The following is a 12,089-nucleotide window of genomic DNA, read 5'->3' as shown; positions in this document are numbered from 1 at the left end:
CTCCAAAGCCTCCTCTCTCTACTTTCATAACTGAGTGGCCCCTGTACCAGTGTGTGTGGAGATGACCTCTTTAAGGAAAGAAAGTCAACTGTCTCTCTTAAGAAATGGACCCTTGAAGACATTCCTCAAGTAGCACTGCTTAAGGATGGCAATGGAGCCCTGTAGGGCAATTCTTTGAGTGACACTGTCTTCCGCAGTTCCCACTCTTTTCCCTCCATAATCTCCACTTCTCTTATCCTAAGAATTTTGGCCAAAGTTCAGACATTTCCTTCCAGATTACTTGCTTTCCCTAAGAATGTAAGGATAAGTCCAGATATTCAAAGCAATAGATATAAAAATTTTGGAGAAAAAAATAATTTTGGTGAAAAATACTTTTCTTTTCTGAATCTAACTTTGACATCTTCCCATGTTCCAAATCAAGTCAGGTCCTAAGGATACAAAATCACATTGCAGGTCGCTGAGATATGCACACACAAGTGCCTGGCATGTTTTTCAAGCCACTGGGTCTGGGACTCAAATCGCCTGGTCGGCCATGTGATATACAGCTGCTTTAATCACCACACCACCAACTGGCTCCAAGATGGACTTTTAAAATTGTTATTATTGCCAGAGGGCATGTGCACTCACCAAATAGAGAGACAGAGAGAGAGAGAGAGTGAGACATGGTCACACCACAATCCTTTTCCCTCCTTTTCTCGATCCCATCAGGATTTTGAGTACACGTGCACATGTGCCCTAGTAGCCAGGGCTGGGGTATGAACTGTGATCAACCAATGGGATTCTGTCTTTCTATGCATAGCACTTAACCACCGTGTTATGGGGCTGGCCCAATTTTATTTTAAAAGGTAAACTTTATGGTATGTACCATGTTACCACCATAGAATGATTACAAGCAATCTGACTTGAATCATCAGGACAGGCTCCTTAGAAGCTGGACAACTGAATTGCATTAGAGATGGTGAGTCTAGCCTGGCGACATGGGGAAAAGGCATTTCAGGTAGACGGAATGGCAGGCAGCGAGGTGCGGAAGTGGGAAGATACAAGAGAAACAAAACATCGTACCTTGTATGAACCACATAAAGTTCAGTACTGTGGGTACCAGGGCAGCAGGTGGAGTGGAGGGAGGTGAAGCGAGGGTTGGTACAAGGGTCAGAAGGTAAATGCTTAACCTTTCATGCAAAGATGTCATCATTTAGTTGGAAAGGTACAGAACATCACTGAAGGGTTTTAGGTAAGGAGAGGGTATGATTAGATTTGCATTTTAGTGCCAAAGGACACCTCTTGGTATAAGAGGCCACACTAGGGATAACTTAGATTCAAAGTCAGGAAACTATTGTAGTTTGAGAAATAACAAACCTATGTTAGTCTCTGCTCCCAGTTCCGGACATAGAACTCCTAAAGCCCTCGTAATTTTGTAAGTGATACTATGGGTGTTAGGAGCATCATTTGTTCTAATATTTGGTTTTTGACCCTAATTCTTGAAACGGAGTTTCGAAACCCCTTAAAATTTCCTGAATGACAGGAGTACCTTGTTCTTACTAGGAAATTTTTGTTGGGCTCTTGGATGAGGTTTGGCAAGCTTCCAAGTTGGTGAACGCACCCCCGTGTTGGGAGGGTGGCAGGCCCCACTCCTCAGGAACAGAAGCTCCTGCCCTCAGGACCCCTCTCGACCTCACCCTGTGCACCTCTTCATCTGGCTGCTCATCTATGGACTTTTTTTTTTTTTTTTTTGCCATAGTGTGTGTGCACTCGCTGGAGGGAGACAAAGACGGAGGGAAAGTGAGAAATCACCCTCCCCCTGGGGAACTGGCTCTGCTGCAATCCCTTCTCCACTCTGCTCAGGATTTGGGGCATACACACATGCATCCAACGTGTTTTTCAAGCCGGTAGGTCCGGAACTCAAATGGGGCAGTTGGCCATGTGGGATCCCATGCCTTAACCACCAGACCACCCACTGACCCTTATCTGTATTCTTTATCATGTCTTTTATCATTAAAAAAAAAAACAGTAACATTATTTCTCTGGGTTCTGCTAGCTGTTTTAACAAATTATAAAATCCATGGAGGGGGCCGTGGGGGCCACCAATTTATAGCGTGTTTATCAGAAACAAGTGACAACCTGGGCGGGTGACAACTTGGCATCTAAAGTAGGGGCAGTGTTATGGGACTGAGCCAATGGGGTCTGCACTGATTGAATTGAATTTACAGGACACCAGTTGGTGTCACAGAGAACTATAGAGTTAGTGTGGGAGAAGTCACCATATTTGGTGGTCAGAACATGGTAGAGAAGTAAAATAGAATTTCCCCCCACACAGTCACATACAGATAGCCCTGTAAGAGTCTCCCTGTCCTGGACACAGCTCGCAGATTGTGCTCTGAGTAAGGATATCTGATGACAGAGGAGAGGCACTGAAATCCAGTCAATGAACTGCTCACAGGGCCAGTTTTTGGGGGGATAGATCATTGTGGACTGGCAGAGGGAGTCTTGCCTTCATTTGCATAAAGAAGCCCAAGGTTGGTCTTGATTGCTGCACTCTGAGTTTGACAAGATGACTCAGGCAGCCACACTGGAGTAGAGAGAAGGGACAAGTTCACAGCTGCCTTGGTAAGTTTGAGATGTTTTATGCAAACCAAGAGAGCCGTGTGATATCCATCGAAAGGTATCCTCATCTTTTTTTTTGGTAGGAAGGGGGATCTGTGATAGGCAGTTAGTTAGTCATGAGTGGGCAGCCCTAAAAGAAAAGTGAAAGGCTCATCTAGCTCCGGGTGCCAGGGGGGTGAGGCAATTTGCCATCTTCCTTCCTTGAGGCCAGAGGGAAGCACACAGGGATGATTCCTAGATTTTTCTCATCAAAAAGACCTAAGCAAGCGTTTTGGTCAATGCCCTAATTCCCATTAGGACGATGGACTAATTGGGCAGTCTAATTGGGGCAACCTGGCTCACATTGGGCATGCGCGATTAGGTGATCAAGTTCCTCATTCTTTACCTGTGAGGAAGGTGCGCAGGTGCAGGAAAAGAACGTGTGGATTCAAATTTAAAGGAAGGACATAGGCAGCGTAAGGGACCTCCCATAATGAATATTCATAACCGCTAGTGATTAAAAATAACGGTTAACTAGTACCAAGCTTGGTTGCCACCTGGCAATCTGCCCACCCAAGAACCTTTTTGGGTATACTTTCTTTCTTTCCTTTCCTTTCTTTTCTATTAAATCTTCTTTTCTACCTTCTTCTTTCTGGGTTGCAGTTTCTTTTTTTTTTTTTGGAGAGATTTTCACTGTAGGGCGCGTGCGCTCGCCAGACAGACAGAGAGAGACATAGAGACAGAAAGCGAGAAATCACCCCCCAGGGGGGATGGTCACGCCGCAATCCCTTCTCCTCCATTCTCCTCTCGGGATCTTGGGCACGCACGCAGACGCGCCCGGCGTGAGTTTTAAGCCACCGGGTCTGGGACACGAACTGCAGTCGACTACGTGGGAATCCAGTGACATAGCCATTATGCTAACTGCTGGTTCCCCGTTGCAGTTTCATTTTGCGCCTAGGGACGGATCTCTAATTTTAGTGATCTGGACCCAAAGAACCAAGGACTTCACAATGCAGCTCAACTCTCTCCCATCTGTTAACAGATCGTTATGTTTAATAGATCCTAGAAATCAATGAAAGGTCCTGTCTAAAAATGAAATTTCAAAATTGTTAATACAGGGGCCAGCAGATGGCATAGTGGTTACATCACTGGACTCCTACGTGGCTGACTGTGGTTCGAGTCCTGGACGCAATGGCTTGAAAACCATGCTTGGTGCGTGTGTGTGCGCACCCAAGATCCTGGAGGAGAATGGAAGAGAAGGGATTGCAGTGTGGCCATGGCCCTTATGGATCGATTACATACTTTCCCTGTCACTGTCTCTGTCTGTTTCTCTCTGGGGAGCACACATGCCCTAAAGCAAAAACCTCTAGAAAGAAAAGAAAATTGTTAATACATATCCAAAGGATCATTTGTGGAAATGTGAGCTGGGATAGAGTCTCTATCTCCATGTAGCAAAAAGCGTGAAATTCACTGCCACTTACCGAGACGGACTAGGAGACAAGCATCAAGATTAAGAAGAGAAATGATTAATGTTCAACAGAAGGTCTGTGCTGCATCAATTTGCCAAGCTTTTTGGCTCCACATATTAGCCCACCTAAATCTAGGCTTGTAACATACGCATAATGCAAAAGAAGCTGAACTTTCCTTTTGCCTCACAAATAGCCTCTCCTCTACACTCTGCTAAGCAGTCTGGACGGATATAAACAGCTGTTCTTTACAAGAATGCTAGACGTTCTTCACTGACAGATGGCAGTGGCTCCCTAGGGTACACACACGCACGGAAACCCTAGCAGGGTCCGCAACACTGATATTCATCAATGAAGTTACCGAAACTTAGAGTTAAGAGAAAGGCCTGGAATTAAAAACATACTGTTAGTGCTTCTTCTGGGCTTAATGCCAGCACAGGCATTCTTATTTTGTATAGTTGTGAACAAAAACATTTTGTTTAATATTTCATTTTTTAAAGAATTATTTTATGTAATTTTCTATTTGCTATTATTTTTTAATTTGACCAGAGAGAGAAAAGGAAAGTGAGAAAAGCAAGCTGCCTGGTCTGGGATTTGAACTGTGGTCAGTCATATGAGAGTCCAGCACCTTAAACACCATGACACCTACCAGCCCCCCTATAGTTTATTTTTAGAGAGGAAGAGATAATTTGTCACCATCAGATCAGTGAATGATTGCTCTGTATATTTCAGATTCTGTTCTGACCTTGTCACAGGAAGCAGACACCCTTCAACAGGCTGTCTTCTCAGAAAACATTCCAGACAAATCCATAATGGAAAGTGGCAGAATGTTTCTGTTTAGTTTAAGTCACCATATCTGGAAAAATATCTCATAAAATTATTACTAGAAATTTTGGGACCAGCAGTTAGCATAATGGCTATGTCGCTGAACTCCCATGTAGTCGACAGCGGTTCAAGTCCCAGGCTCAGTGACTTTAAACTCATGCCGGGCACGTTTGAGTGTGTGCCCAAGATCCCGAGAGGAGAATGGAGGAGAAGGGATTGCAGTATGGCCATCCCCCTGGGCGGGGGTGATTTCTCACTTTCTGTCTCTCTGTCTCTCTCTGCCTTTCTGGTGAGCACACGTTCCCTATAGCATAAAAACCTCTACAAAAAAAAAAGAAGAAAGAAAGAAAAGAAATTCTCATTGATCCCGCCAACATTTTTTTAGAAAATTAGTTTATTCAACTCTATTTATATATTTATTTTAATTTGACCAGAGAGGGACAGAGGGAACGACTGAGAGAGAGAGAGAGAGAGAGAGAGAGAGAAAGAGAGCAAGCCACCAGGTTCAGGTCTTGAACCATAGTCAGCCATGTGGGAGTCCAGTATCCCTAACCACCATGCCACCTGCTGGCCTCATCCCTCCAACTTTTAACCAAAATAAATAACTACATAGATTAGGTTTGACAGATATTGTAATAGAAAGAAAATAGAGATCCAGGTCATTGTCTTGGCCAAACTCTATAAATCAGAAAACTGGTAGTTTTTAAAGCAGAGGGCTTTCTTCTTACTCATTTTAAATGTAGAGAGCTATCAACTTTTGAAATCAAGAAAACCCATGATACTACTGAAAAGCATCCACTGGATTTATTTTTTCCTCAAGAGAAAAAGGTTAATTACGATCTTCACAGAATCATATAATTTTAAAACTAAAAATGGCAGAAAACTTGAATGTCAGGTTTGAGGTGGGCCATAAAGCTACCTTACTGGGTTGTTGGAAAAGTCATGATGTATTTTCCTGTGTTTTCTATAAAAAAATGTGTCACGACTTTTCCAACGACCTAATAGTTCAATCACCATCTCTTCTTAAATTCCTTATACCTTACACTGCCACGTGGCTATAAAATCTGGGGTTGAATACTTATACAGATGGGGAATTCATGCTCACCTGAAAAGGCTCATTTCATCTTTGGATAGGATACTAGAAAATATTTTCCTTAGATGGAGGTAAAATTGTCTCGTAAACTTTTTACTATTGGCTTTCAGTCTTCTGAATAGCAGATTAATAATAATAACAAATATTTGAGTGCTTACATGATAGTCACTGATCTGAGAATATTTATTATACATACTCATTTATATATTCCTCAAAACATTCCCTTCCAATAGGTTAATGTTGATATTAATGTGATCCCCAACCTACCAGTGCGGAAGACTGAGGCACAGGGGAGTTAAGAAACTTTTCCAAGACACGTGCTGTTAAAGTAGTGGATTCAGGAGTGACATCAGGCACACTGACTGCAAAGCCCAGGGTCTGTACTTCAGTGAGACAGCATGATCTCTGGGAGTGTTTGAAAAGAGTTAGGCTCTTTTCCGATAATTCCAGTAGAAAAGGACGACTGTCACTTTAAAAATCATCTATTAGGGCTGGCAGGTAGCATGGTGGTTAAGGCATGGACTCCCACATGGCCTGCTTTATCACTTTTTTTTTTTCTTCTCTCTCTTTCTCTCTGGTCAAATAAAAAAAGTAGTAGTGATGGATAAAATTAAATAAAAATGATTATTATAAAAGTAAAAAGAATCTATTGAGACATTTAAACTACTTATTAACTCCAAAGAAGGTTTTTGTTTGTTTGTTTAAGCTGCCAGAGGGCACAAGTGCTTGGCAGAGAGGAAGAGAGAGAACCCCTTGCCCCAATGGGACATGGTCATGCTGCAATCCTTTTTCCTCCATTTCTCCATTCTGTCAAGATTTGAGGCACGCATGCAAAGATGCTAGGTATGTTTCTCAAGCCACAGGAATTGGGAATCAAACTGCTGTGGAATCCAGCTCCCTACACACTGAGCTTTGCTACTGTGATATGGGGCCCATTTGATGCTGCTTTTTATCCCTTTTTATTTATTCATTTATTTTTTGCTAGAGAGCATGTGCTCTTGCCAGAGAGAGAGAGAGAGAAGGAAGGGAGAAAGCACCCCCCGCCCACAGAGAATGGTCATGCTGCATCCCTTCTCCTCCATTTCTCTCTCCTTTGGGGATTTTGAGTGGGTTTCTTGAGCCACCAGATCTGGGACTCGAACTATATGGTGAGCCATGCAGGATTCAGCTTCCTCAATAATGCTTTTTAAAAGATACTTTTCTAAACGCCATTTCTTACTGAAGGATGCAATTTATATCAAAATGACATTAGAACTGAAACTGCTTACATAAACCTGCATTTTTTGCTGCAACAAAAATGAATACATACAGTCTTGTTGTCTGACAGAGTAATAACTAGTCTTATCAGATTCTGAACAAATGTGAGAATGCCTGGCATTCATTCTGAAAAATGACTCCCATGCCCATCCATCTCTCCCCTGAGTTTTGGATTCAAATGACCAGGGGCATGACGAAGCTCCAGCAGGTTTTGTTTTTAATTTTGTTCTTTTACATTGTTAGAGGGTTCATATGTTGGCCAGAGAGAGACACACAGAACAAGAGGGCCAGAGGGAGAACACATCCCCAATGAGGTCCGGTCACCACAATCCCTTCTATTCCATTTCTTCATCATATGGGGATGCACCCAGCAAGGTCTGCAGGCTGCCTGGGCCAAGATTCAAGCCACAGTTGGCTATGTGGCATCCAGCTCCATTAACCACTAAGATATAGAGCCAGCCCAACTATGGTTGTTTTGAGAGATCTTTACTATAAGGAGTGTGTGCTCGCTGGAGAGACAGAGACAGAAAGTGAGAAATCACCCTCCCAGAGGGGGTGGCCACATCTCAATCTCTTCTTCTCCATTCTATCAGGATTTTGAGCACACACGCACACATGCCCAGCGTGTTTCAAGCCACTGGGTTCAGGACTCGAACTGTGGTTGATCACATGAGATTCCAGTGCTTTAAACATTATGCCACCTGCTGGCCCCTCAGGTTTTTTTCTTTTTTTTTTTAAGTTACTTAAATGAGGACCAGAAGGTGGTGTGGAAGTTAAGGCACTGGAGGTTTGAGTCCAGGATCCAGTGGCTGGAAAATCACACTGGGCATGCATGTGCATGCATGCCCAATATTCCAGAGAAGAAATTGGAGAAGGGAGTGTGGTGTGGTCGTCTCTCTGGGGAACAACTTCTCACTTTCTCTCTCTCTCTCTCTCTCTCTCTCTGTTCTCTCTCAGGTCAGTGCATATGCCGTACAACAAAAACAAAAACTAAAAAAATAATAATTATCTAAATAACCTGCTGACAAGCCATGTTTCAGACTGCAGAACTGTAAAAGGTCTCAGAGCTAGTGAGAGGCAAAAGACAAAACTGGAGGGACCAGCAGTTGACATAATGGCTATGTCACTGGACTCCCATGTAGTCGACCACAGTTCGCATCCTGGACCTGGTGGCTTAAACTCATGCTGGGCATGCGTGCGTGCATGCCCAGGATCCCGAGAGGAGAATGGAGGAGAAGGGATTGTGTCATGGTCATCCCCCCTGAAGGCTGATTTTTTCCCCATTATTCCTATTATCTTTTTTCAATCTGGTCCTTTAAAAAAACAAAACAAAACAAAACAAAACAAAACAAAACAAAACTAAACTAAACTAAACAGCCCTTTGCAGTGTGGGAAAGATGCACATAAATTTGAATGTGTAGAAAAGCTAGTTTTGTGGGGCTGGCAGGTGGCATGGAGGTTAAGAGTGCTGGACTCCCACATGGCCAACCACGGTTTGAGTCCTAGATCTGGTGGCTTGCTTTCTCACTTTCTCTTTCTCTCTCTCTCTTTCATTTTGTCCTTTCTGGTCAAATTAAAATAAATAAATACATAAATAAATAAATGTTAAAATAATTCTTTAGGGGGAAAAAAAACTAGCTTTTGGACCAGCAGATGGCGTAATGGTTATGTTGGTGGACTCCCACATAGTTGACCTCAGTTCAAGTCCTGGACCTGGCAGCTTAAAACTCACACCAGGCTCATGTGCATACATGCCCAAAATCCTGAGAGGAGAATAGAGGAGCAGGGATTGTGGTGTGGCTATCACCCCTGAGGGGTGATTTCTCACTTTCTGTCTCTCTGTCTCTCTAGTGAGCACATGTGCCGGATAGCAAAAATCTTTCTCTTAAAAAGAAAAAAAGAATTCCTTTCTTCCTTCAGATGCTTGCTGAGTTATCACAGCAATTTCTGAATTATGTAGGACATTTCAGAAGCCCATCTCCTAACTTCTTAAGATTGTGCTAAAGATTTTTACCTTTGCTTCTCACTCTTTTCACCTCATTATCTTTTCTATTTATTTAATTATTTATTAAAGAGACATTTATTGATGGTCTGCTGTATTCCCTAACCTTGATTAATATTTTTTCAAGGTACTTTTCAGAACCTGGGAAGCTGTATACTTGTCTATCTATTGTCCATCTCCCCCATCACCAAGCGAATGTTAAGTTCATGACCATGGGAGCTTTTTCATAGTCATACTGTATCCCTGATCCCCTAACACTCTCACTGGCCCATGGGAGATACTCAATAGATTTTTACTGAATAAATAAGTATATAAGTGAATTAATGAGCAGAAAATGAATGAATGAATGGATAAATGGACAGTGGGACTGTTCAATGAATATCACATGCCAAACTCCGGGAATATAAAAACAAAACATTGAGCTTTCTGCCTTACAGGATTTGAAATCCTAATCCAGCTAAGTGAGATTCGAACTTGTCTCTAACTTGCTTCATGGAGATGTGGCAGAGTGCACTGACAGCAGTGAAACCAGAAGCCTTCCTGGAAGAGTCAGGGAAAGCATTCAAAGGACAAAAGTGTGCTGTTAAATGCAGATTCTGATTCAGGTAGCCCGGGAAAGAAGAGTCTGGATTCCTTGCCAGCCTCCAGGTCATGCTGAATCCGGTGGTCAGGGGGCATACTTTGAGGAGCAAAACTTTCAAATCATTTCCCAGAGGTCCTTCCCTTCCACCTCCTACCCAGCAACAGCTTCACCGACTAAGACAGTGAAACACGATGGAAAAATGTTTAAAACCAATGAACCTCAGGTCTTTACCATCTTTATTTGGTCAAAATCTGAAAAAAATCGATGGATTGAAAGTGCATGTAGAAGAAGGAATTGCATTTCCAAGGTACAAAATTATGTCTTCATTTAACCTATTTTAAAGGTACAGGTGATTTGCCCTAACGTCTCCTCTAACTGTTGGAAATGGATCCTTGCTTCCTCGATCACCCAGGATACACCGGCACGGTGAGCTCAGCACACACCTGCTCTCCTCTTTGGATTAATAACCCCCAAGAGTTGTTTGTTCCACTCCCTGGCCAGATAGTGTAAGGTATGCCTATTCCTCCCAGCCACTGGGGTGTGGCTGGTGCCCCTACATCTGAACAAGGGCTGGTTTTTCACCCTAAGGTTTGAATACTTCCTTCATGTTTGAAACAGCTGTATTCTCTTCTCCAACACAGGCGTTTTTCAAAATCTCATTAGACAGCTAATGTTTTTGACCAAGCTGTGTCCCAAGGGCACTTTGTCCTCCCTGGAGGACTCTGTGAGGTCTGGAAAGGGTGTTAGGATGAGTAAAAGACAAGTTATTAAAAAGTGGGAAACGGGGCAGGAGAGGTACCCATTTATTGCATACAAGCATTTATTAGGAAACAAAACGGAAGTTTCACACCAACTGGGAGAAGGCCCTGGGGAGGGGGGTTTCTTGATGCTGTATATTTTTCCCCAGTGATACGTAAAACTGCAATATTTGCAGTACTTTTCAGGGCTGGATTAGCCAGTGCACGCAAAGTATGTAATCAGTATTAATCTCTCAGAAAGTCACTGCTACTGCCTATCAATCTGCATAAATTCTACCACAAAATTTTAGGAAGAAATGCTATTCAGAGCAAATGATGCATCAAATTCAAACAGGCCATCAAGATTGCTAATGGATTTTAATAGCAGCTATTACAGCATAATAGTATTTTCCCAACAGCTGTTTGTTGATACAATTCTGCGTTTACAGGACCTTCACGTCCAATCCCAGGAGATGGCCCGCCATTCATTTATAATCATTTGGTTCCACCTCCAAACAAATGCTACTTTATTTGCATTTGGAGATTGAATGGTCTGCAGATCTGACCCACTCCCACCTCATTCAAAGAAACCAGCAGCGAATATTACAAGCTAGATTAATTAGTTAATATTTAGACGTTCTAACCACTGCCAGAATAAACACTGTCAACTGGCGAACTCAGAGATGCCTTTATTGGTTGCTTGGCTGCCTTCTGAGCCATGCTAGTGGTTGAAAACTGCTTCTTATTCCTCCATAAGTGAGCAATGGGCTTAAACTAGGATTCAGACCAAAATTTTTGAAACTAAAGGACCCAGCACCATTCTAAGTTTTAATGCTTGAGATGACTAATATTAAAGAATGCCAATAAATCACTGTCAAAGAGAAGGGCTCAATCAGTAATAATTGTGACAATAATCTATATGAAAGAGAATTTATTAATGAAACTGAAAGCTTCGTGTCTTGGGAAATGGTCAAGAGAGCACATCAAAAATAAATGTTAGTTCATGGGTTCACAGTCAATCACTTAAGGAATGTGTTGAAAATGTGGACTTCTGGACCTGATGCCAGAAATTTGAGACAGGGCCCAGGAATTCACATTTTAATAAGCACTCCAGGAGTTTCCGGTAACACTAATCCATGAACCAGATTTTGAGAAAATCTGAGAATAATGACAATAGTTTCTAATTACAATAGCTCCCAAAACATTTAGCACAGCTTCGAGTTTTAATACTTCAGAAGCATGTTTGTTAAAAACTTACATGAAGCTGAAGGTTTATTATCGTTCCTTCATACTTCGTTTTGTGACTTTTGCAAAACAATTTTTAATCATAGTTTTTTTTCTTTCAGTTGCTATTTGCTGTCTTCAATCAGGAGACTAAAACAAAATTTAAAGTTCAAAATTTATTATTCAAGGGAACCAGCAGTTAGCATAATGGCTATGTCGCTGGATTCCCACGTAGTCGACCGCGGTTTGTGTCCCGGACCCGGTGGCTTAAAACTCACGCCGGGCACGTGTGCGTGCGTGCCCAAGATCCCGAGAGGAGAAT

Source organism: Tupaia chinensis, unplaced genomic scaffold, assembly GCF_000334495.1.
Source record: "Tupaia chinensis unplaced genomic scaffold, TupChi_1.0 Scaffold000147_1, whole genome shotgun sequence".
NCBI lineage: Eukaryota > Metazoa > Chordata > Mammalia > Scandentia > Tupaiidae > Tupaia > Tupaia belangeri.
Note: the sequence above shows the minus strand (reverse complement) of the source record.